Here is a 26,966-nt window from a genome sequence, read left to right as displayed (position 1 = left end):
GGTAGCAGAGAAACTTCCATTGTTCAGCCATAAAAAAAATTAAAAAATCAAACTTCAATTTTAACGCTGCGTACACCGAAGTTCTTCATGTGGTTTATACTGGTAATGCCATTTAAAAAAAAAAAGAACTTCATTTTCTAGTTCATAGATAGAAGGTATTGATTATTATTGATTGTAAAGGAAATGAACATAACATTGTATACTCTTCTCCATCTTAGAAAAACAAAAGCTTGTGTCTGACATTATGTAGCAACAAACAAAAAACTACAATCCTAATTATCCTGAAGAATCGACTAAAGTAGCACATTGCCTGATGGCATGTTTGCGTGTATCTCAGGATAGAAGAAATGCAACTACATATATATGCTTTAGTTGTTTCGAAGCTCTCTGTTCAACGATAAGAACATTCTTAGTTTGTCCTGTGAATCTCATCACTGCCTACGGGAAAAATGAAACTACCATATTGAAAAAACAAATAAAAAACTAATCATTACAAGGACTGAAGAGTATGATATACAACGAAGCACGAAACATGAAGCGTTTGTGCACATCTAAACGGCATAAATTCGAGTTTTGTTTCATCTAGGTCAATTAAATGGTACATTATTATGTTTATATATGAACATGGGTTGCTACTGTAACAGTGTACCAAAACAGAGAGAGAATTATTACACCAGGAGTTATACAGGATTATTTATAATGATAGTTTCGATTACAGGTACTAATAACTGACATTTAGTAACTTGCACACTTGAGAATCGAACCCGCTAAGTACAAATAAAGCATATGATAGTTCGAGCTGATATCAGAGATATAGTTAGAGCTTGTGGAACGTTTCAATTATTATTTGAAAAAATCGCGAAAAAAATTAAATATCGTGTGCAATTTATAGGGACTACTAAAAGTTTGCTTTTGACTGTAAGTAGCCTATTTCATAATACCGTTACACTGTAGAGTAGAACTGGCTCCATACAAGAAAGTCATACGCTGATCCTCAGAGTAGGAAAACGACATTTTCCACTCAAGCGGATAACCTGTTCTCCACTTAATGTTGGGTAAACTTTTCCGTAAGGAGGTTCACTAATCTCAAATTAACTATAAGTCTGATCATAGACTTTCAATGCATAGACAGTATTTTAAATAATATAAATACGGTTGCTACAAGAAGACATTGTGTTTTTAAAGAGATTACGAGATATTAAAATTTTGAACATGGATAGAAATATATTTTGCAATTTAATGTATTTATAGCGTACTAGAAATTGTATTTTAAATCAGTTCAGTTACATCAGTAGAATGCTATTATTTCTTAAACGATGGAAGGGAAACCTGATTCAGGATTTTTACAACGAGTTTTATTATAGAATTTTATAACCTTAAATTCAAGATAGCAATGTGCGTACTTGCATTTATAAGAAATCTTACTGCTGCGATGTTTAGAAGTACCCATTAATATTGTGGTTTATTGGTTTCTCCGAGAATAAGGTTTATCATGAACTTTCGACCAGAACTTGGTATTTAAATGTAAAATTACTGTTGTGACCTTTCCGTGTATAGGACTACGACTAAGGAAATAAACGTTCAATAGTATTAAACTAAATAACCAAACACTAAATGTCCTAAAGGAATAGAAAAGACGGTCATTTTTATTTTTGGAAGAGTTGAATTTATTACCACGAATATGTTGGTAAAAACTATTAAATATTAACTTCGATTGCATTCGAGTTTCAGGGACATTTTATCACCCTGAATTATAATACAGTCTGGACTCAGTAATAGATATTGAAAGTAATTTCAAAATTGATTTCTATTAAGTTCTTGTAACTATGATTTTTGAAGTGTATATATTGATACTTAACTTACAATTCAACTTAGAATTTTTAATAGAGTATTAACAGTACTTGCTAATAAAAAAAAAGAACCGTGTTTATTTAAAGTAAGGTATTAGAATTGTCTGGACTGAAAGTAGCTATGGACCTAACAGAACGACATTGGCCAACTTTAATGGTTATTTATCAAAGATTGAATTCACTTAAGAAAAATATTCTGAATTGCTATCTCACCCTACTTTTACTGTTGTATACTCAACTATTAAATGTTGAAATATTCAGTCAATATTGAAACATTCACCTATATTCTTTAAATTATAGAGTCAGACGATGATTACTTTCCGATATATCTTTTTTATTCTTCTCTTGCTCCAAGTTAAAATAGAAAGAGAACTTTTATTACTAGAACATACTCTAAATTCTCTTAACTGATATGTTTAGGATAAGTCAGCAGAGTGCATTTCAAACTTTTATATGTTTGTTTAATTTATGCGATTTTTATTTGGTGTTTTCTTAGAGAAACTTGTGGTGAATAAAGTCTTTTACAATTCAAGTGTAAAAACAAAACGTTAGAAGAGAAATAATGGAACTATTTAAAATATGTTTGACATATTCGTAGAATACAAGTAAACCATAAAAGTGTAAAATATCACAAATTTTAACGATATATAATGAAGAAAAATCATATTCTACACATTAGCTAACAAGTATTTCATCGTTGTGATAACGGAAATTTATTGGGAATGCAAAATAATCTACACCTTGAGAGTAAACGAACCAATAATTATTTTGCCCGACAGATGAGGGAAATAATAGTATTTCCAGAAAAATGTATTAGAGGATTAGGTTTAACTATAATGCAACTATAATATTATTATTTCGTTATTTGCGCCAAAATAACAAGCGTGCTAAAGACAATTTGACAAGTTTAGTGAATTTCATTTTAAACTGTGACATTACGATAGATTTCCGAATTCTTGCTCATTTGGTAAAATCTTAAACCGGAAGCGGCCGGTAAAAATTTGTCTTGTTTTAAATCTGAAGTGGTAGAAGGATCTGGTTTTTGAGCACTTGACAATTACTTAGTTAAGATTCCTTATAAATACGGAGAAGGAATCAGTTTAATATTATCCTGAAAATAGATCTTAATTCAAGTACAGTGGCAGCACAGAATATGACAATCGATCAGAAAATATTCAAAAGGATGGCATATTATAATGAAAGAGTATATGGCAACATTGACTTATTCATATTCAGAGTAAGTGGTATAGTCACTTTGGTCCATCGATCTAGTTATTTCAGGAAGCAGCAGCGGAGGGTTCTCTAGAAATTTTCCGGCTCCATTGCATTCATGTTGATGTGCTTTTTGAACACATTAGTAGAGGACAGCTTTAAAGATCGCTCAGAGCGATCCTGATGCTGATATTCCGTGTCGCCTGTCAACTTATCTTTCTTATTTGAGTTGTATCGCGCAAAATCTACTCGTAGACCTACTTGGGAGATCCGGGTTCGATTGCCGGTGGGAGCATGTGTGGTTCAGATTCAACGTTGAGCTGTAGGTCCACGTCTCAACTAGCCTCACTGCTGAAAGGGATGCTAAACTCTAATGTAATTCAATTTAATTGTATACCTAATCTTCAAAAGTCTCTCAAAAATCTGTTACGAACTCATAATGCATAACTGCAATGCTTACAATGACTGTTATGGGGATGTTTTCTCAGCTACTGAGTACATCAAAAAGACTGCAACGGTGTTGAGTGCTTTTCAGTTTATTTTGTTGTCAGGAGCGTCGTGAATTACCATTAAGACACCGAGAACATTAGAGGGTTGCATGAAAGATATCACTTCAGTTTCGAAATCGACTTTTACCGATCGTTTTCCAGTTTTTCAAATTTCATGAAATGAGATGTCAACCATTATATACGAAATTTGTCAGGAAAGTTAAGATACAAACTACATTTTTTCCATTGACACATTAGTGTAAAATGTATATCAAAGTTAGCAACACTTTCAATAATCTTAATCCATATGACGAGGATTGGAATTAATTCGTCAGTGCTGCTCTGAGTCTTTTGCGAAGAACACGCACTGGAATGGCAGCGGAAATACAGAATCAAACCAGGTGTGAAGTGCACAGCGTGATCCAGGATCAGGTGTCTGGAACAATTAATACTGAAACATTCTGCCAGATATTGAAACATTTTCGCCGTGCAATTCAAAGCAAATAGAATATCATGTTGTTACGTGGAACCCGCTTAAATTATGAAAACACCCGACCTCATTCAGTAAATGCCATCAAGGAGTTGTTGGCACATTTATAATGAGACGCTCTTGAACATTTGCCATATAAACCTGATCTCACACTACTATCTGTTCAAGTACCCAAAGGAACGTCTTGATGGGAAACACTTTGACGACAACGATGGAGTTAGGAAAAAAGTCTCAACATGGTTCCAGTTGCTGGCGTCCAAGTTTTACGATTTGGGTACAAAAACTTGTTCCGTGTTTGAACAAATGTTAGGACAATTCTGGCACTTACGAGATGACATAATCTCTGTCATTCAATATTTTTCTTGTATATCTCATTTTTTGTTTGTGCCTTTACTTTCCTGACAAAACTTGTGTTTTAGGTGCTTAATTCATATTAATAATCGGACCCTTAAGGGGGAAGACTACTAAATATTTTTGAAAAGCTAACAAATTTTCTTTTGCCCGTTTTTCGTAAGTGAAAAGAGATAATAAAATGTAACTTACCACAATAATAGATAATGTTATTCTACACCCGAAAATATGAATCAAGAGAATTATCAGTGTTGACATGCATAGAAATTACAGTGTGACCAGAATTTGAATTACCCAAAAATCTAGGTTAAGGCAGCGACTAGAAAAATGAACTCAACGGTAATTGATTACTTTTGGTTCCTTGTTAACTACTTTTTAAATAATATTTGTTACAAAATAAATAAGTTATTACAAAATAAATACAAACATTATTTAAAAAGTAGTTAACAATAAACCAAGACAACATGATAAGTAATCAATTACCGTTGAGTTCATTTTTCTAGTCGCTGCCTTAATCTAGATTTTTGGGTAATTCAAATTCTGGTCACACTACAATTTCTATGCATGGCAACACTGATAATTCTTCCGATTCATATTTTCGGGTGTAGAATAACATTATCTATTATTGTGGTAAGTTACATTTCATTATCTCTTTTCACTTACGAAAAACGGGCAAAAGAAAATTTGTTAGATTTTCAAAAATATTTAGTAGTTTGCCTCCTTAATATCGGAGATACGATATGAGTGGAAATGAAGTCTATTCTTGACACCCACAGCACTTACAGATTTTGTTACTTGTTGACATGTAGACAATATATAGACAGAAGATATTTTATAAGTCTTTTCCATACTTAAATAGTATTCTTTGGGGACCTAATAGGCTCTGAATATTCTTTTTCTAATTTTGGATCCAGCCAACACATTTATCACTAATGTATATGTAACCAAAGCAACACCTTCACACTAAATAATGCCGATCTAACAGTTTTGGGTTTACTTTGGTAAGGCCTTCGGGTACAACAAGATGACACAATAATATTAAAATGAAATTCGGCGAGCTGTAGCAATCGTGGTTGGAGTTGATTGATATAATATAGGCTCTAATAACATGTTCTTATTCCTACAACGATGAAGGTTCGAATTTCCTAGAGTTACTTAGCTAAGATTTCTTATAATTATGCAGAAGAAATCAGTTTAATATTATTCTTAAAATAGTTTTTCATTCAAGTACAGTGACATTTATATTCTGAGTACAGGTGATATAGTCACCTTGATCCATCAATCCAGTTATTGCAAGAAGCAGCAGCGGGAGGGTTCTCTAGGAATTTGCCGGATCCATTGCATTCATGTTGATGCTCTTCATGAACACATTAGTAAAACACAACTTTAAGAAAGTGTTAACTAGAGAGTGTGGTGATTGGGTGATGGTATGAATGATTTTTTCGGCGAGAAATTATTGCTCAATAACTAATGAATAGCTCAAAGCGATCTAGATCCAGATACTATCTGTTGCCTGTCAAGTTGTTTTTTTATGCGAGCTGTATCGCGCAAAATCTACTCGTAGTCCTAGTCGAGAGACCTGGGTTCAATTGCCGGTGGCAACTTGTATGGTTCGGATCCAGTGTTAAGCTACAACTCTAGTAGCCTCGCTACGTCTCAAGTAGTCTCACTGCTTAAAGGGATGCTAAACTCTAATGTAATTCAATTTAATTGTAGACCTAGTTTTCAAAAATCTGTCTACCTGGTACGAACTCATAATGCATAACTCTAGCAATACTTAGAATGACTGTTATGGGGATGTTTTCTCAGCTACGAAGTACATCAAACAACTGCAACAGTGTTGAGTGCTTTTCAGTTTATTTTGTTGTCAGGAGCATCGTGAATTACCAACAACGACACCGAGGACATTGGTGGGTTGCATTAAGGATAATTAATGACTTCTGTTGGAATGATATTAGACATTTGCAGCATCTTGAGTGTTGCTGTCTTCTCACTGACAAATATACACATTTATTTCTTGAAATTTTTAAATCTTTGTGAGGTTATAATCAATACCAGAGGTAGTAACTACGGTCTTTGTGACATAACATGTTCCGATATTATTTCCTCAATTAGTTTGAATTGTAATAAGTTGTTATTGTTACTTGGATAATGTTTCAGGAACAAATAAATTCATAAATAACCTCAGTTGCTCAGACAAGAATATTGGAACATTTCAGGAAGAGGTTTCTATTTTTGCTCAGACTCCACTAGAAAAAATGAAACAAAATAATATCTAAAGCTGAATTCATCCATTCCAAATTCTAGCCCCAAAACATACGTATTTCACTTACTACTATTTCCATTCAGAAAAATCGAAATAATCTCAAGATGGGGATAGTATTGAGTGACAAAATTTCTACCGATGATTTTTCTTGTACATGAATAGCACTTCCTGTTTCCGAGTTAAATTGCATTGTTATTAGTTCGTGTGCTGGCGGTGATCAACGCTTTCTAGGAAACCACGCGCATTTCCTTATATGGTAACGTTTTAGTTTCGTCATTCACTATTATATTAGGGTCACTTGTAAATGGCACTGATAATCGACGGAACCAAAGCTTTAGAGCCACCGTGGCTCAGTTACAGAGGGTTCATCTCTTGTACGCGAGGACCCTGATTCGATCCTACAAACACTGTGTGCGTGAGTTTTCTCGGGCTCCTCATGTTTCTTCTCACTTATTCATTATCATTACCATACCCTCGGTGAACAATCGTAGGACGTTAAACTAAGAAAGAAAGCAAACGAAAGCTTCAAATTGACGCCCACAACTACAAATATTCTCTTTCCTGTAAGCTCATGTTAACTCTTTTTTATCTGAAGGCAGTGCCAGTAGGTCTGGAATTTCTGGGTTTCAGATGTTATTTGCCTTCATCTTCTATTATTAGACTGCGAGATTAGGGTACCACTACACGAGAAATTGTAAGCTCTAATCTAGAACACGATTGCATAATGTCCTTGATTAAATACAGACGAACATTTTAAATGGATACGAGGTAGAATCAACAAGTGCACATCAAACAACTCTAACCTAGCACTAATCTAACTAGTAAACAATATTCTAAGAACACAGTAGAAAATAAAGCTTTGTGTTACTTCTAGTAATTTTCTCTAATTTATTCAGTCCACCATACATGTGACATCAGAAAGTTTAGTAGGGAAAGACTGTATTTAAATTTTGTTATAGGTAACGAAAACAAGTATGTATATCGACCTGCTGATGAGATAATCTTTTAAATTTGGCTTGTAAATATTTGTATAGACAGTGTTAGTACTTACCTGGGAAGGTTGAAGATACAAAATGGTGTCTTCCGCTAGTTGCAGAACTTGGTCTACCGGAGTAGTGTTCGAGGGAGTTGATAAGCTCATTGTAACTCTCCTCATCTGAAGGCAATGCGAGTGGGTCTGGAATTTCTGGCTGCCCTAACAGCCTCTTAGGTGCATGTGGTTGGAGCAGGGCTCGGAGCATCTCCTTGGAGAGCACCAAGTTGTCATCGATATCGGCCGCCGCCGTCACCAAGCCAAACCATATCGCCAAGAGAAACAAACTTGTCTGGACCATCTGCAGAAGAGAAGAAACGAAAAATGTTAGTATACTGACATACACTTAATATAGGTTACTTAATCAAATTAGTATAAAAGTAACTTCCTTAAACAATGAACGAGAACAGATAGGCAGACGAATGTCAACGACATATTCTATCTTACACCTAGTAGTACTCCACTTACCATCTTCTGTGCTAAGATTAAAGCTTACTTCACTCTAACTCATGGTACATACGAGGTCATAAGTAATACAATCGTTCTACAACCACCGGAAATCTGCAACAACTGAAATCTACTATATACATTTGAAGGCCATAACAACATCTTTTCAATCACTTTAACTTATAGCGTCTGAATCCAGGAGCTAACGGCAAGGATCAATCAAACGATACGCAGTATTGAATTTAGGGGAGGGGAAGTAAAATTCTCAAGGGTCTCATGCACTATAATCTCACACCGTTTTCCCGTCAAAAGTATATAATGTTACCAGAAATTTTTCATTTCGAAGTAATATCAAGATTCCCTTAGCCAGAGACGATGAATGGACTATTTTTTTCTTATAGAAGTTTTCGCAAATTATTATAGAAACGTACGCCTTTTTCTTTCTTTCTTTTTCTTTTCTTTCTTTCTCTCTCTCTCTCTCTCTCTTTTTACAGCATGCACTACTTTGTGGTATCTAAAACAGCGAATATTAGTTGCTCCTGTTTCCTTTAACAAGGGATCGTTCAGTATAGACTATATGATGTGTAAAATATGTACGACACCCATCAAATAGTCCTCTCAGAGCAACCCCCGTCTTTACAATAAAAATGATGGCGTTTCTGTTTAACTTCGTATCTTATAGTGATACCTTATCGAGCAATAAATTCGTACGTATTCACCTTTTGATTGATCTCTGACATTTGAACATAGACACAATCTGTTGGTAGCGTTTGAAAATACCTTCTCGTGGTCTTCAAACGCATATAATAGATTTCCGTTTCTGCAGTTTGTTTGGCGGCTATCAGGCCGGAGCATATTGACCAAAGAGAGAGAGATGCCAGTCAAGCTGAGGCAGAAGGAGGCAAGAGAGGATGAGGAGAGACAGGCCTGAGTGTATTGACTGTGCAGCCGGACCTTTGTCTAGCACGTTCTCAAGTGAATATGAGGTACGAGGCTTTGTTGTATTCTCACACTTCTCAATCTCTACTTGGCTGTTTTGTCCTCTGGTAAATATATGGCCGGCCTAACACAGTTGCCATAATTTATGAAATGGTACATGCATATTCTACGAGATTCTCGTAGATTTGATTGATTTGATTTGATTTTTTAGTTTAGCGCTTCTTTCAGCAGCGAGGCTATATGAGACGTTTACCTATAGCTTAATGTAGCATCCGAACCACATGAGCTCCTGACGGGAATCGAACCCAAATCTCCCAAGCCAAGGGAGCGTACGCCACGAGGGAACTCTCGCATATTCTAGAAATTGATGGATACGGTTATCATGTTTCCGAAGATTCTTTCGTATTGTTAATCTTGTTGAAAGCATTTGCCAACCAGTGAATTGCTGGAAAACTAAAATTTAATATAGCTATCATAAATCAAGATAAGATTTTAACAAAATACTTTTAAAGGTAAATGTAACTCAGAGGGTTCTCTGTGTTATAAATGCATCATGAAATTATACAGGACGTAATTAATAGAACCCGGATTTATATGCAAAATGCATGTTTATAGTAGCATGCAGAAACATATGGAAAGTATTTCTTTTCTTTGCGACTTCTGTTTTAATATATTAACGTAGTATAAACAAGGTATTTCATCATGGCCCTCTATTTTTTAAAAAGCAATCTTATCCATATATCATATTCATTGATGGTGATTACATTAGGAAACCAAATCTTTGAGCATATTAGTAGAAATTAAATGGAATTAATTGAATTCCAAATGAATTTCTTCAAGAAATAAGATCATTTTAAAACACATTTTTGTGACCAGAACAAAATGAATTATTTAATAACTATACGATTTTTGTTACAGTTTCAAGGACCTAACGTCCTCTTCATCAGACATTGAGAAAAGACAGATGACAGCAAATCTTATATCTTCCTCAGCCGTTAGTTAGCATTTTCATTTATATAATTTTAATTGTTGTTTTATCAACAAGAATTGTTAACAAGAAGAAGGAGTTATCTATGAAGTGAAATGTAGTGAGTGTGACATGAAATACATAGGGGAGACGGGAAAAAGGCTCATGGACAGATTGAAACAACATAAAGATGATGTTCGAATGAAAAGAGAAAATAATGCTATTTACAAACATGTAAAAGAAACGGGGCATATGATAGATTGGGAAGGGGCTAGAGGTTTAGAAAGAGAGAAAAGAAAGATTATTAGGAAGTGGAAGGAAGCAAGAAGAATAAAGAAAGAACAAGAGGAGAACTTAATGAACTGGACAAGTGGTATAAATATACATGAGCAATGGGAGAAATTATTAGAAGTGATAGAAAAGAAAAATGCATAAGACTATTAGTGCAATTTGAATATTTTTAAAATTTCTGTTATTTTATTTTATTTTATTTTATATAAAGATCAATAGAATTGTAAAATTGATTGACAATTAACATGTATAAACAATGTAATTATATGATATTGTTACATATTACAAATTTAAATTTTATATATATAAAACAACAATTAAAATTATATAAATGAAAATGCTAACTAACGGCTGAGGAAGATATAAGATTTGCTGTCATCTGTCTTTTCTCAATGTCTGATGAAGAGGACGTTAGGTCCTTGAAACTGTAACAAAAATCGTATAGTTATTAAATAATTCATTTTGTTCTGGTCACAAAAATGTGTTTTAAAATGTTATTGTGATTATCCAGAACTATGGAGTATATTTAAATAAGATCATAAAGTACAAAATACCAAACTCTATGTATAATTTTATTGGATACATTTTTACCAAACACTTGTTTCCTTGTTTTTATAATAATGCTTAAATGCACAATTATGCGTTAATAGTGCACATGTACCACAGAATAACAGTGAAATAGTAACTGGGCCAGGAACTCGATTACCATTGTCATGATAAACCATATCATACGTAATTTGAATAGAGATTGTGAAGAAACTTATTTGAAGATATGTTGAGAAAAGTAATTACAACGTATTTTAAAAATGTATATTTTCTTCTTATACAGTATATACTACGACTTCAAATACTGAATATATTAAAAATATGAAACATTAAATATAAATACCGAACATTAAAATAAGAAATAATACTATATTCAAACGCTGAGCATAGACTGCAAATATAGAATAGAAATAGCGAACATTGAAGATTGCGTTTTCATAATACCCTTAAAAATCCTCTCTTTGAGACTTTCCTTTACGTTCTGTTTTTGCTTCTTTTTTTATACCTAAGCACAGTCTCGAGTTAAAGTTCTCCTCTAGAAATCCAATAATACTTTCCTTTGTTTTCTTTTCTTATTGATCTCTTATATATATTGTTTTGGCGATCACGCTTCAGTAGGTAGGTTATATAAAAATCCTAATTTAAATCCAGCATACTTAATCCATTTTAAGTATATGTCCTTAAAATCACTAATGTATTGAATATATTGTATGTTTGCTGCTGAACTTTCTGTGTTTTTTAATATTAAATAATTACTAAATACTTCACCAAATGCTAGTACATTTTTCACATGTGTGGGCGTTTTATTATTATTATTGACACTCAACTCTACAGAAATTTTGAAACCGGAGGTCAATCTTCAGTCGCGACAGATCACTGTGACGTGGACTAGTGTGATTTTATTTCAACAAATCGCGAACGATTGTAAATTGAAAAGCACAACAACCACAACATAATTTTAGGAAGGAATTCAATATCTGTTTTAACCAGATAAGCTACGCTATGATTACATGTAAAATATCATTGTATATTAAGGGACCGCTATTACCATTCATTTCCATAATTTTACTACTTATTTGCTAACATAATTTCTGTCGAGGAATTTGAAGCTTAAAATATATAAAACGATAACCATGCCTGTTCTGCTATATGGTTGCGAAACATGATTGCTTACTCTGAGGGAATAACCCAGACTGAAAGTATTTGAAAACAAAACCTTAATTCGAATATTTGGACCCAAGAGGAACGGAAATGAGGAGTGGCTGAAACTTCATAAAGAGGAATTGCATAATTTATACCGTTTACAAATATTGTTGGGGTCATTATGTCTAAAAGGTTTAGGTGGGTAGGCCATGCAGCTAGAATGGAAGAAATGAAGAACAAAAAGTTATAACTGGAAATCTTATCGAAAAAGACCATTAGGAAGACCTAGGCGCAGATGGGAGGACAATCTTCAGATGGATCTTGCAGGAGTAGGAAAACAGTAGAAACTGGATTGGCTAAGGACAGAAACCAATGGAGAGCTTTTGTGATCGTGGCATTGAACCTCTGGGTTCCGTAGGCCATAGAGGTACTAGTTAATATGATACATATTGCAGTAAAAATAAATGTGTAAAATGAACTTAACTAATATTGCTCTTCTCTGCTTCTCATTCGATTGAAGTAGTATGTCAATTGCCTGTTGAAGCACTTACGTCTAACTCACGTGCACTGAAACATACAATGACCGTCATTATTTAAACATTACGAACATGCAATATTTTCCGTAGTAAATTTCAAATCGACATTCTCAATTATGATTTTGTTGAGCACTGCATTGTTTCAGCTATTCAGAGAAGTAAAAGTTACACTGGTTCGGCTACGTTAAGAAAATTGATGAATGAAGGGACTGACGTGCAGCGTCAAATCTAGAAGGTAAAAACCGAAGGGGGGGGGGGGTTCAGCCAAAACCCAGACTATGAAGGTATATCATGAGTTTACCATAAATCTTAAAAATATATAAATAATAGCTTAAATTATTTTTGTCACTCGAAAAACTGGGGGGACTACGCCCCCCGGCCCTGGCCTAAATCCGCCACTGCTCCCGTGACGAAGTCATGAAATTTTATTATTTCAATCAATATACAACATGTTAATTACGACTCTAACTTGGATCTCTCTATTTTATAAATATGCAACATTATGAACTGCAATTTCTAAACTGCACACATACTACGGAGCATACACTTTCACATGAACGAAATGAAAATGGGAGCTCAAAATCATTCCTAACTCAGATTTTCATCCAGATATGATACATTTCCATAATCTTCTATTGAGGACTTAGATGGTATCTACAAAGTCACCGGAACCTAACTTTTATCCTGTAATGAAAAGCACTGTGCATTTTGTAAAAAATACTTGTAATAAAACAGTACATTTTTTTTGTGTTTTTCATTAGAAGATAAAAATCAACATTACTGTTATTTTTAGACACTTTATTAGTTTTACTAGCAGGAGTGTCTGTTTTCCGCACGGGAAAAGTAAAGTTTAATAAAGTTTAAGTTCATTTTTCCTTTAGAAGCGGAAGTTTCGAAAAACATATTCCGTTATTTTTAATCGGGAGTTTGTATGCCCAGTTTCGTTTCTCTAACTACAGGGATTCGTAAGATACTGTATTCTTAAAAAGAAATACGCATCTAAAAAGAATACGCATTTAAAAAGCTTATTTTTATTCCATGCTTTAGTAACAAAAGGGGTTTTGTGTACAAATCTCAAGTTTTTAGCTATAGTAGCATAGCCATGGCAGTACTAATAATGTTCTTTTTTTTAGTGAGTTACTTTCAATCTTTTACATAATAGTGTACATTAACGTTGTTTCTAACACTATCAGATTACTCACATTGTACTTTTTTAAATATGCGTACGACTATAGCATGCAAGGTTAATTTCACTGAGTCTTTTCACGCAAAATGAAGCGAGCGGTCGAAAATATCGACTGCATAGATGAACTTTAAATTTTATTAAATTTTTATGATTCTTTCAAAAATTAATATATTAGACATCAAAGGTTAACTCTTACATTAGAGCGTGCGTGTTTAACGTCCAGCCAGAGTAGATATTTAAAATATGCAATAATTTTGAACATAATTGTAGAGTTTACGTAAAGACTCCTGAAGGTCATTGTTAAAATACAGGAAAACGTGTTACAATGTTCTACCCCTATACAGCCATGCCCTCAAAATGTAATTAAAGGAAAACAGCATTTTTATGCTGAAGTCTTTGTGGAGTGTTAAAGGAGAAAGGTAGTATTAGCTTCTAACCTATTTTAACCTTAGATAATTAAAATCGATTACTTCTGAAGCGAGAGAAAGAAAGGGCAAACATAAGGTTTCCGTATTGAGCGTGATATTGTTTCTTGAGACAAGTGAACAGAGATGGGAATTTGAATCCTTGTTTCTGCGTTTTGCGTACTTATACAACACCAAGGATATGAAAGGTGACAACTGTTATTAATGTGGCTTCGGGTCAGATCAGGGCTTGGTGCACAACACGGTGCAACTGTCTGGTGCACAGATCATCATGAAAGATCAACCCTAATATTAGGAGCTAGTAGTCTACTGACCACGCTTAATGCAGGCTGGTAGGACGTGCTGCGGCCGTTCGGCCTAATTAATAGACTGGTTCCACCAACTTAGGCACCCTGACCATAGTTTATAGTCCTCGTGCACTAAGTGCACCGTCAAGATTTGTCACTTAACCTTGACTGACGTTAGCGATGTAATCCCTATTCATTAAAGGAAGGGGATATGCCTACTGTGCGGCCAGATCGAAGTCCTGAATGCCTACTGGTCCTGCTAGCGAGTCACTCCTCCCATGCTTTGCAGGCATGGTGACCGAACGTTGAGGCAAGGTCACCTCCAGCCATGCTCGCCGTTACCCAGATTCCTGGGATAAGCTCACACAAGATACCGAATCCCACGGTATGACTACACTCTGGCAGAGTCCAACCCAATCTGGAAGCCCCAAGCATGCCAGACGGGGCTTGTTCAATCTCGGCCCTGCCTACCTCTATACTTTCAACGGCCGCCGCCTCCGCTTGTGGAGGTACCATGCACACTTTGAGATATCCCCGTATCTCGTCTCGTATCCAATGGTACATGTTTAGTCATCATTTGAGCTTGATGCAAGCACCTATCCCACAAGCGTCCTCCCTCTTACTGGGATCAGAAACCGTTACCCAGATTCCTGGGATAGGCACTTATCTCTAGTCACTGTTCAGTCCTCCTGCAGGCAGGAATCTGATATTCCCCTCCCGGTAGGATCGTCCAAGCAATATGGGACTTCCTCTAATTACAGTAGAGGTACACCGTACATTACTATAGTCAATGACTGATGTAGACCGTCTGCTTAAGCTGATATGTTTATTTGGGAGGAGAGGAAAGTACTCCTCTGGTAGGCTCGCCCGTAACCCTAACAGTAGGTCTATAGACTGTTCCTCACTATAATATCTCGCTTCTAAGAGAGCTGGACCACGGATCACGTTACTGGCCCTGGAACCAAAGCCAATATATACTACTGTTATTACTATGCTATGATAGTTTTATGATTTGTGGAACTCAATTTAGAAACAAACAATTCGTACATTTTTATCGAAATATATTTTTTTTTAAAATTAACGCCCCATGGTTATGCCACTTAGCCTAAAGGAGACGGACGGTTAATGAAAATCAATTATTGTAAAATTATAAATTTTGTATTCTTTCCGCACGCGCTAACTACTAGACAAGCGGGGACAAAAAAAAAAAAAAATCCGCAGGGACTTAGATGCAACGAGCAGGAGGTTGATGTATGACCGATGTTGTTTCTATCTAGGAAATCTGACTTGTCTAGAGTTTTTGGGTTTCGGGAATCTGTGAGTTCCATTGGGACTATATGTATCTTACTTTCAGTGTTATTCCCGATAATACAGGATCCAAGAATGTTGGATCATTGGAGGCTGTTTCCTCCAGTTCTCTACTGATAGTGGCACGAGTGCCCTCTGATTCTGTTGTGAGAATCTGTCACGAATTTCACTTATATACACCGCATCACAAGGTCTTCCTGTAAGATTTGGTGATATGATGGAAATATCGAGGGGGGGGGGATAATCAATCGAAGATCACATCTCACAAGCGCAGTAACAGGCAATTTGTTCGTTATTCCAATTCACGGACGGGCCACCAGGATGGGGCAACCTCTATGGATATTCTTCCAGTCTAGAGACCTGCAAATGTTGAAAGGTCATTCCAAGACTCATTGATGCATCACCGAATGCTACTTTCAATCTTTTACAGTTTCTGTAGACGTTTCACAAAATTTGTAACAAAATTCAACACAGATTTGGTGTTCCTTTCAATCACGCGTTCCACAATCCGACATGGCCACATAACACACCTCACCTCACGCAATCACACCTCATTCAAACCAGAGGACATTATTATGAAATTCGCCACCTGTACCTGCGTTGAGGATTTTGAGCTACAGTTAATAATTTCTGAGAAAAAATAAATTAAATGAGCAGTCCTTATGTGACTAGGAATGTATGGAAAGTAGTGAGCACGCTCGAGTTTTTCTTTACTAAATACACCTGACACAATACTACTCGGTGGTCTTCACGAAAAATAGGCACAACTTAGTTGATCGTTATCTCGCTCTCGGGTGTGGCCAGGGCACTTATATTTTTCGATCGGCCATGGTCGATTGACTTTAGAGAAGTATCTTCCCATTAAAGTATATTCTGAAAATTAGTACGTTTATGTGAGAGACAATTTAGACAAACATATTTCAACGTCGGATTATAATCCTTTCCCAGAGTTCCATTTTGAGTAAATCTGAAGTTGTTGGTAAAACTTGTCTATTACCTGTTGGAAAATCGATGCAGAATTCTATTTCTAATGTTCTAACTCTTTATTGCCTTGCACAGAAAACCTGAGTTTCCTTATGATTTCTAATGTCGTTTTTCCAATCAATTCTTCATTTTGAATAGATATTGTTGTCTACTGAAAGTAGACTCATTATAATTGGTCTAGTTCACTCCAGCAAGAACACGTTTAAAAAGCATAACTTTTAGCATTTTGTCTTTTACACAATAGTACAGAATTCGAGTTTCGAATTAGAAACCTAGATATAATTTTTATTATGAAGTACACAAAATGAAACTCAATTCAATAATTTTAACTCTTTTAAGCCAAATTCTCTTCTTTTCATATTATATACACATCCCAAAAGAACTTACGAATGTTTTAAATTGTCTATCTTGTATAATTCTATGTACAGAAATTTGCTGTATGAAGAATTGATAAAAATAAAGGAAATTATAAAGAAGTGTTGTTTAATTCCTTTCTTAGTAAGAGAGCTAAGAATTAATTCATTGTAAAATCTCCTCAGATCTTTCTTCTTCGCAAAATGAGTAAGTAGAAAGTAAGAGAAGATGAAGAAATGTAGCAGAACAGCTATTGACTTTTAGCGTAAATAGGCTTAACTCAGTGCCAGAGTTCGTAACAACTTTCTGAGAAAGTACGAAAGTCAATATGACTCCACGATGATTATAATTGAAGAATATTGGATTTCTTCTAAATAATATGCTTATATAGTGTTACTTCTCAAAGTTAGTAGTGTATCTAGTTAAGTGAATCACGCTGCAGATGATGCAAATTGAAGAAAATTGTCAAAATTGAGGCAAAATTCTACTCTAAATTTAAATAATTTTAGTTAGGTAAAAGTGATTAAGTTTACTTATTCCAGGAATTATTTATTCTATTGAAGCTTTAATCAAAGATAAGAAAAGTAATAAAAGATTTAAACAATAAACTTATTTAACTTGCTTTCATCATATGGAACATGTTTAAGTTTTTTGCTTTAAGGGTCGATTTCAGATAAATTATTCAAATATAAATTATGCTGACACATTCTAAAATATTCTCTTTCTTTACAATTAATAATACATAAAATAACTGCAATTTTCAACGATCAACTTATTTAATTTCTAAAGAAGAACTGTTAATGTAAATGATTATCATTAATATCATAATTTTAGAATTGTAATCACGAAAGTTTCGGCACTTGTGAAAGACACAACTGTTTGAACACAATTTTCAAGCTCTGTTAAAATTGAATCAACAGAAATAGCATTTTGTCCGAGAAAATATGAACTAGAGGTGAGAGTTATTTTGTGCCTAATTTTATTCCATTATATAATGAAATAAACCTCTAACAAATAGTGAATTATGTTATATAAATTAACGCTTCTGATATTTAACTGTAATTCAGAAATTGATTAGTCCTTATTTGACAATTTGACATTGTTGCCTTCTCATAATACATTTGTTTTTGCAAGTAATATTGCTGTCAGTTATATTTATAGTACTTTTGAGGAAACTATTATTGTATTGACCTTAAACGTTCAGCCATTTATATTGATAACTTTTATTTAAAATAATAATAAACTTGCTATCTTTCATATAGAACTTATTGAAATTGTACTGTAGATAATCGATGATAGCTCAAAGATCCGAGTTGAAAGCTTTTTGCGTTGATATCGTAATTCTTCAGAGCAGATGTATTATAAAACATGTAGTAATATCCGTTTTGTGTTTTCCATTATGCAAAAGCTTTTTTCAATGTGCTCATTTTTAAAATTTCCGTTCAGGACTTCTCGCTCTCGACATAGCGTTTCATTCATTTTTTATAGGAAACAGAGCCACGGATATGAATGAACATTTAATAAAGCTAATGATCTCTCCGCATTTAATAAACCATGCTGAGAGAAACTTTCTCTTTCATTTTCTTCTCTTTCTCCCAATTACGCACATACAAAGAGAGAAATCTCAAACATATACACACCTAAGAACAAAAATATCTCAAGTTAAAAGAAAATAATAACAAACATAATGTCAGTTAAATAACTACAAAAACCCCTCACGTCAGGGTTATGATGTGACATACTACAAAAAAGAGGATATTTCTAGATTTAACAAAAAACTTATATTACTTGACAAAAATCTCTAAATGGTACAGCGAAGAAAAAGATACAATTCAAACATCTAAACTTGTACAATACCAATTATCGAAAAACTAAGCTGCCCTTTCTTTGCACTTACGGCAATATACAGGGTAGTTTTCTTGGACTTGAGTGACTACAAAATATCTCGAGAAATAAGTATTGGACAAACATATAAGGTAACCAGAAAGTTCTGTCACTTTTTCACCCACCACCTTCGAATATCGATATGTCACTTAAGAAGTACCTGGAAGATCAAAAATAGTCCCCATCGGCATCAACGGGCTTCTGCCAACGTTTTCGAAGGCCATGGGTTCCATCGCCGTAGAACTTGATGGGCCATGAATTGTAGAAGGTATCAAGTTCATTTTGTACTTCTACTAGGGATTTGAACTGGCGTGCTCTAAGGTAATTGTCCAAGGAATGGAACAGGTGATAATCGAACGGTGCAGTGTCCGAGGAGTATGGCGGATGTAATAGTGTTTCCCATCCAAGGCGTAGAATGGTGTCCCGGGTCATCCTAGGCACGTAAGGCTAAGCGTTGTCTTGTAATAAGAGGACTCCCTTGCGATTCAGAAGTGCTGGCTCCAGAGTTTTGAGCTTTTCTTGAACATGGTTCAACTGCTGACAGTACACAGTTGCATTGATGCATTGACCAGCTGTAGCAGTTCCCTATGCATGATACCGCGAGCAGTCCACCAAACACACAGGAGGACCTTCGTCGTCGGAGTGCTGGTTTTGGAACCGGTTCATGGGATGATATCCAATGTTGATGGCACCGTGGAGCTTCGTAGAGGACCCACTTCTCATCACATGTCAACATTCTATCCAGAAATGGATTCTTCCTCAGACAAGCAAAGAAACACAGGTGTTTGCTCATTTTGCCTTCTGTCCCGAAGTCAAATTATGTGGAACCCATCGACCCAACTTGTAGTGCTTCCCAATTTGATGGAGGTGCTGCCGAATGGTTTCTCCACTCACACTGTATTGTAGTACCAGTTCTTCACATGTCTATTCACTGCTCGCCTCAATTGCTGCCTGAAGATCTTCATTTTGTACATGTGATGATCTTCCAGCACATGGTGCGTCTTCGAGTGTTTCTTCATTGTCTTTAAACTTGTTAAACCATCACTGCAGTGTTCGCATTTTCACGACACCCTCTCCAAAAGCCTGACATATCTTCCTCCCCACTGCAGCGGCGTTGACCCCAGTTTGAACTCGTACAGCATACATGTCCTTATGACCCTGTAGAGGTTCCTTGTTCACTGCAAGTTTACGGTGTAACTGAACTGCCACAACCAGGTAGTATATTGGATATACACACACCAACAACTTACCTTCACCTGATCTCCATTCGCATTGAAGTCATAGTGTGAGGGCCAATTGAACATAGACCTCCACAATAAGCGATAGAACTTTCATGGTAACCTTATATTTTTATGTAGTTTATACTGGTAACTATAATTTAAGGTTAGAACATGTAGACCTATCTATCAAATTAGATTTTGTATCCTGCCTGCCTTTGTGCCTGATTTTTCTTAACTGGTGCCTAAGTCAGAAGACAATTTTGCGAGCTCTGTCTATGTGTATATGTGGGTACCCTGGTCCAATGTAGTGACATATTTTCTTGAGATATGGTCCCACAAAAGCAATTTCTATTTTAAAACTATCTTACGGTTAGTGGTTATGATTGGCAACGGTAGGCCTTGATAAAAGTGTTCTTCTTGCATAAATTAAATGTTTTTATTGAAAATTTTCGTTTTCGAGCAGTTTAAATCGCCCATATCCCCCAAAAATATCAACGGTGTCAACTACGTCATGGAACTCGTAGTGCGGGTAATCCTGATAAATAGCTGTGAATGTTTCCAGCAGTCCTAGAGAATGATCTCAATGAAAGCTTCACCAGTGTCTTCAATGGAAGCGCGGGCCGCGGTGACTCAGTGGTTAAATGGCGACGGGTTAAATGGCCATAGCTGCCGAAAGCCCAGAATTCTAAATCCTAAATCCTTGTTTGCCTTACGCTAATAGATGTCTTACTTGGCTATGATTTGTCTGCCACAGTCCTCTTATTCATTTGCACGAGTATTTGAAATCATTACGAATGAATAAGGGCTACGCGCTTTTTCTGAACGATTGGATATAAAAGCTCGATGTTTGATTTATCTAAGCCTTTTGATATACGTAATTACAATATAGTTCACTTACACGAATTCAACAATAACCATGTGTTTATTTCTTTTTGTTTTTGAATCACTGTATTAAGAATTACTTTCAAATCGGAAATTCCCAAAGCTCAGGGGTGTCCACAACAGTAGGATATGATGCAAGGTATATAATTAACATTTTAAAAATTAGTTGAAACTGACGAGATAATTAAGAAAATATGCAGGAATAATGAATTTTAAATCAAGGCCATACTCAAGGTTTAGTACTATTGGTCTGTATTGAAGTTCAAAGATATTGAGTAAGTTTGAAAGTAGACATTGTTTTGGAGGAATGTGTCAAGTGAAGAAGGGGTGCATCAGAATCGAAGAGTGGATGAACACCGCAAGAGAACTCCAGTGATTACGCAATCCTATTTAATTGGAGCAGCCTCGGATTCGATTCCCGATGGAAAAATTCGGTCACAAAGATGTAAAAAGCCTTTTCAAGCCTACGTGATGGTTTTCCTAATTTTTTCTTCACTCTAGGCAAATACCGGAATGGAAGATACCATAAAATTGCCATGTCGCTTTCGTTTTTCCTCTTTCCCTGGTAGTATGAATGCCAAGGAACATTATAACTCATACGTGACGTGCTAAAATGACCATAAATGATGAAAGTTCAGAAGCAAAATTCCTAATCACTCCTCCTCGAACTCTTATGAACGATCTTTCAGAACCCTAAATAAGAAGAGCTCTCCAGATTTCACAGGATGACCCGGGAAAATTCTCGGAACTTATAAACTCCCCTGAACTTCATTTTCGCAATACTACATTTTACTCCCTGCCCTGCGTATCAAAATTTTATCCAGAAAACATCTGAAATCACTGCTGGCAGCCATGTGCTTTTCAGGGCCATTCCATAACTTGGCGCTTCCTAGTAGGCTTTTGCGAGTATTTCTTATTTTTCAAAATACAATAACGTACCGTACAGAACATAATGGAGTGATTAAACTACTCAAATGAGTTTTTTACACACTTTTCCTGTAATCCGTCAATGTATGTAATCAGACACATCTCGATTAAGTGATGAAAATTTACTGTATACTAATTCTAGACTACTTCGTCCAGAGACACCCACATTTGCTTGGCTTACGGTCTGGCACTTCTCTCATATCCATAGAATATCTCTAATCTTAAGGGATTTCAGGATATGGGCATCTTATAACATTTGCAACCCCCATTCTTTTGTTTTTCCTTTTTCCTTACCTTCTAAGGGAAATATGAAAAACATTAAAATAATAATAATAATAACAGTCAAACTTCAAAAACGTTTCAGAAAAAATTGAGTAAAAAGTGAAAATAACTCTTCTTGTAACATGCGAGACTCAATTTCTACATTAACAAAATAACTCATGAAACTTTTAATTATTTAAAGAAATTATTCGACAAAACTACACTTACTTGTTAATATGTATTATAGTTAATGTTAGCTTACATTAGATGATTTAATATTTTTCACGGCATTAAAGTGTAATTTCAAAATTATTTCCAAAACAAAAATCCAATGAATGCTGACCATCCATTGAAAATTTCCAATGGATGCTTGAGCCTCGGAATGCCCATATAGTTGGCGCCTATGGCTTACACTATTCTTCTTCTACTTATTTTAAAAAATAAACTAGTTTTAGTTTATAAGCAGTTCTTGCACCTATAGATCATATACTCTTATGCGTGACTGTCTAGATATCTCCGTGCATTTCAGATTAAAAAGAATACAGAAAGATATTTGAAGAAAACATAAAATTAAGTTTGACATTCAACAACAGACTTCCTTATATTTCGATGTAGAATTTAAAGAAAGCCAAGAAAAATTCAATAATGCATGTAAATACACATCTCTGCGTGACTGGAGGAAGTACATGCATGATACTGTATTTAGTCTCGCATTATCGATTCAATAGTCCATGTATGTCATGAGATTTTAAGAAGTGACTGTTGACATAGAATGAAAAGTGTGTGTATGTTTGTAATAGGAAGCGACACAGCTGACTGTAATTGGAAATCTTATAGCTGTGAACATGGGAACCCATCCTGGGGAAGGACTCAGGTCTCCTCAAGTTTGCTTAGGCCTACGTATTTGAAATAGAATCGTAATTCTTGTCTCGTTAAATGATATCTGGCAAACCTGAATTCCCCTTCCCAAAAGTTATACAGAAATCAATGCTACTGGCTGTGAAGATAATTTAGAATTCTTTGTCGGAACAATGATAAGATATTCATTAAAGAAAGAAGATACGACCTTAATGTCATCTCATGAATTTCAATTTTGTACTACCTTTAAGACTAACCACTGTAATATACTTACTTTAAATTTTCTCTCACCATAATAAGAAATTATACAAACTTTAGGGTAGGTTAAGAACAGTTGATGAAGATTTTCTGAAATTTGCAGGAGAGATGATCTATCTACAAGTAGCAGATATGTTGACGAGGAAGAGTGTGCTGTCTTTGGATAAGCTTGAAGTGATAGTTGTCCATTCTAGATGGATGAAGTTGTATTACGACGAATGAGGAAAGGCATAGATATGACGAATAGCTGGTAGAGTTCTAACAGCTTAAAGAATCTGATGGTCGAATTCTCGGGGTGTCTGGCAGAATTTACGGTTATTCTGTTGATGGTTTCCGCCAAATACGGGACGCCGAGATCTTCATGAAGTTGGTCAATTGATGTGTCACGAGAATATCTGGTGATTGCTCTGGCAGTGTGGGTTTGGACAATCTGGAGTTCCCGTAGATAGGTTTTGGTAGCTTTGGTAGTACTGTAGGTAGGTGGGGCAGGCGTAGATCAAAATAGATATTTGACAAATATTTGATAGAAGTTAATTATGGTCTGTAATGTAAGTTGAGGCGCTCGGAGGAAGCACGTAATTGCTCGAAGACGTTGAGTGGTCTTCGAATCTGTTGCCTGTAGATTTTGGCGGAAAGTTAATGTGTTGTCCAGAGTGATGCCAAGATATTACGTGGTGTTGACTTGCTGGAGCGGCCGTATTGTAAGGGCACAGAGGCTGTGTGACGTTCCTTGGAGAAGTGGAGAATGACTGATTTCTACGGATTTATATTAATGCACCATTTCGCTGTTCCGTCTTTCAACTTTGGAAGTAGACGTTGAAGCCAGAGTTTAGCATATTTGATGTTTCTGTTTTCAGCCACTGCCATGTGCATATCATTTGTAAATGTGGCCATTGTCGCATTCGGAGTTGTAGAAAATTACACTTTGTACAATAAATAGAGCAACGGCGAAAGTCAAGAGCCTTGAGAGATTCCTGCTTTTATGGATGTTAATGCCAAGAAAGTTCGATCTAGGAGAATCTGTAAATGTTGGTTCTTGAAGAACAACTTGATGACATCAATGAAGTAGTAGGCAAATTCAATTTTATGTACTTTGAAGAGGAGCTGCTTGTACTAGGTTCGATCAAATGCCTTTTGGACATGAATAAAAAATAGCAGAGTTTGGGATCGATTGTTGTATGATTGGATGATGAGTTCCGTGATTGTAGTCAATTGAGTTGCAGTGATGAAGGTCAACTGGTGTACCGGTAGCAATTATTTGTCCTGAGTAATGGATGGGAGGCGGCCGGCGGTAGAGCACCGCTTGATCACCTTACAACGATACTTGTATTTCAATGTCTTTTATTTGTATTAGTGGGTAGAATTTACTTTTAAATTAGGCACAAGCTGTTTAAGAAAGGAAGAAGAAGAATATAAAGAAAAGGATATAGATGTATTTTCTTTTCAATTGATATACGAGGAATAGCTCAGGAGAGTAATGCTCCCGGAAGTAGGAAGGAAAAACACAGTTCTGATAGGTTAGCGGTATCTATGTCTTGCCATGTTGCATTCAAATAGCAGAATTCAGACGAATGCCGTTGTCGGTCCTCGTGGCTGAGTTGGTTAGCGCTCTATGCTAGTAACGAAAACCTCTTTTGGCGTGAGTTCAAACCCGGCCCGAGGAAAGTTTTTTAAACATTTTTTTACATTTTTATAGCACTTTTTAAATTAAAATAATACAAAAATAATACTCAAAAATGTGATTTACTTACTTTTGTGCAGATAAGTAGTAGTAGTAGTAGGAACGGGTTAGAAGCCCCGCAGGGCTCGTTTTGTTGCCCTTGTACTCCATGATATAAGGCTCGTTTTGTTCCCCTTATACTAAATCATATAGATTTTGTGACCAACTTAAAACAACTGACTAGGATAGCGCGTAAAACAGCTGGCTAGAGTAGCGCGCGAAAAAACGTACTTCCGGGAGTATTACTCTCCCGAGTGGGTCGTGATATACGTTGCTGGTTTGTTAAAAATAGTAATTCGACGATGTAACATAGTTGTCATGACAACGAAAGATAATACATAATTACGGATTCATCTGCTGTGAACTACATGCACAATTTTAAGAAGTGTATTTGCTTAATTTGTTAAGTGTCATAATAAAAAGGTTATGTTTAAATGCAATGCGTGGTTTTCGTAGCCTTGTTTATATAAAAAGTACAAACTGAGGACCTTTGAAGTAACGACGATATTTATATAATTGGAGGTTCATCACATAACTTTATTTTGCTTTGAATAAGTGTCGTTATAACCTTACTGAAGTGCAGTAAAAGGCTGATAGTCCTCAAGTTCTGTGGGAATAGAAAATTTTTCTCTGGTTTCGGTAGCATGATGATAGTGGATGTTTTGCATGGAGAATTACCTATTTGGAGAATTAATATAAAGATGCGGCTCAGGATGATAGCTAATTTTTTTTGTGCTTTTTCAGCGCAGTTGAAGGAATGCAGTCTGGACCTGATACTTTGTTGATATTGAGCTGATGAAGAATTTTGGACACTTCTCTCGGTGTCGTAAAGAGCTGTGGTGAGGGAGGTGGTGATAGGCGGTCGACTTGCAGGAAACGGTTTACTTGGGCGGATGCTCCTCTCATTCAATGGATCAGCGTTGGATTGAAATACATCATGAAGGTGTTGTGTGAAGATTGCTGCCTTGTTTTCGGAGGTGAAAACCAGTCCATCCAGACCGTGGAGATTGGTGATTTGACTTGAGTGGTTGATGTATTGGTGAGAGCTCGAGCTAGTCTCTAAAAGTCCCTATGGGATAACGTATGGAAAGGAGTTTAATACTATACGAATGCTATTAAAGAATGGATAATCTGTTCTTGGGAGACTGTTGTCAAGATGCCGTGCCTGTGGGATACGGAGGTGGTGACGTTATTTCCTTGCCCATCATTTGAAGATGATGTGAGCTTTGATGCAGTAGTCGAACGTGGCTGAATGAATCACCGGAAGTTTTCTTTATTCATGCAGTGCGTAGCCGATATCGCATTAGTTTCTTAACTTATTCAAGCAAAGTTTAGTCCATTCCATTTCGTAGAAGATTTGAGGTTAGTTTAAGAATACAGGTGTACTACAGGTTTTGTGTAGAATCAGCTTAATCTTACGTTTGAAAGTAAAAAATGCATACTCAATAAATATACTTTTAAATAATCATGTAACACTGATAAACATGCGTGTCAGCGTGTGCAACAACTGACCCTACAGAGCAACGAACTGGAACCTTCTAAGCTGTTGCGAAAAATGCTATCTGAAAAAAGAAATCTTTTAAGTTTTACGGCCCACGATTATGCTTTTATGTTCCATGTTTCTATCTGCCTTGGTTTCTTCAGGAGATGGGTCTTAGTGTTATTCGTGGAACGCACTGTATATATAAAATATCAGGCTTTCTCAACTTATTTCATGTCACGACCTCCTTTTATTACATCTTCTTGCTAGCAAACCTCTTAACTAAATTCCGGTTAGCAATAAGATTTTTAATTGTTTCTATTTATCACTTACAGTTGCACAAGATCTATTCGGGAAGTAATGTTACCAGGCC

General features: G+C 35.7%; 1 long non-coding RNA gene across 1 annotated transcript in view; it reads right to left on the bottom strand.

The window, feature by feature from the left end:
• Window positions 1-7,714: 7,714 nt before the first annotated feature.
• The window catches only part of LOC145681594 (uncharacterized), a 466,573-nt gene continuing 447,321 nt past the window's right edge, over window positions 7,715-26,966 (bottom strand). Inside the window, exon 3 of the long non-coding RNA XR_014130829.1 lies at window positions 7,715-7,991. This is a non-coding gene — a long non-coding RNA (uncharacterized LOC145681594). The remainder of the gene's footprint in view (window positions 7,992-26,966) is intronic.

This window comes from Thermobia domestica, chromosome 3 (genome assembly GCF_964235325.1).
Source record: "Thermobia domestica chromosome 3, izTheDome1.hap1.1, whole genome shotgun sequence".
NCBI classification, from domain to species: Eukaryota; Metazoa; Arthropoda; class Insecta; order Zygentoma; family Lepismatidae; genus Thermobia; species Thermobia domestica.
This window is presented reverse-complemented; position numbering and strand designations above follow the sequence as displayed.